The sequence below is a fragment of the Peromyscus eremicus genome, chromosome 3 (genome assembly GCF_949786415.1).
Source record: "Peromyscus eremicus chromosome 3, PerEre_H2_v1, whole genome shotgun sequence".
Classification (NCBI taxonomy): domain Eukaryota; kingdom Metazoa; phylum Chordata; class Mammalia; order Rodentia; family Cricetidae; genus Peromyscus; species Peromyscus eremicus.
In genome coordinates, this window is record NC_081418.1 from 137966380 (window position 1) to 137967469 (window position 1090).

A 1090-nucleotide genomic window follows, 5' to 3' on the forward strand; every position below is an offset into this window, starting at 1 on the left:
TAGTTCTGTCTATTCCCAAAGCCCTTATTTAAGCTCATTACATTCTCAGAATAGATGGGATAGGGAGGGGCATCAACACCTTGAAACAAACCAAATATACCCCAGAAGAGGAAGGACTAAATCTATAGCATGTGTATTGTTCTCATGGCATGTAGTTATATGAAGGTATTAAAGAGAAGTGAGCTAAGTTTTAATGTTGGTCATATCTACTGTGATAAAAATGACATATTTAACAATGCAGGTCAAAGACAAAGAGATTCAGAACATGATCAAGTCCCTATCAGATTTTTAATTCTACCATCCCATTCGAGATGTCACTCTTCAGGCCTGGAGTCTTCCTTTCTTCTTTCCTTCCCTCCTTTTCATCTCTATTTTTTCTCTAAATTTATTGATGCTAGGAGGGAAGCATATCTATCAGTCTGGAGAAGAGCGACCTCTAAGAGAGTCCGTTCAGGTACAGCCTGCAAGTTCTGTCCTGTGGCTCCGAATATTTCCTTGAGCCAGCTTGCATCTTGCCCCAACATCCCTCAGTTCTTAAGTGGTGGTTTCTGAAGGTCATCTATCTTCCCTTATTCCTATCCTCCAAGGTAGAAAGGGACTCCTTATTTCATTTGCAATCTCTGAATGTTCCAGCAATTTTTCTCTTCTTCATATTTGCACCTTTGTGCCAATTTTGGGAATTTTCTTGGTGCTATTTCCTCTCATACCTTTTGAGCCTTGAGGCCTTGGGGTCTGGGTCTTAGCACCGTGTTTTTCTTCTAACTTCTGAGTAATTCTCTGGAAGGAAGCTGCTTCTGCTACAACTTCTGGCAACATAGCCGTGTAAGGTAGTCTGTCCACACCACCCTCAGTTGACTAATAAAGGCTCTGCCAGCAAAGCCCACGGTCACATCACCCTCTGCAGCCAGCAATGTAAACAAAGTCCATATGTCAAAGCCATGATGAGATAAACACTGAGCAGAGTGGTAGAAGCATTCCACAAAGTCAGAGTCCAGATTGGTTGGAGGAGTTGGGCCCCCATCTTTGTGGTCAAATACAGTGCATTGAAGCTTTTGGTAACCTGATGGAGCAGGCTCTTTCGGGGTTGGTG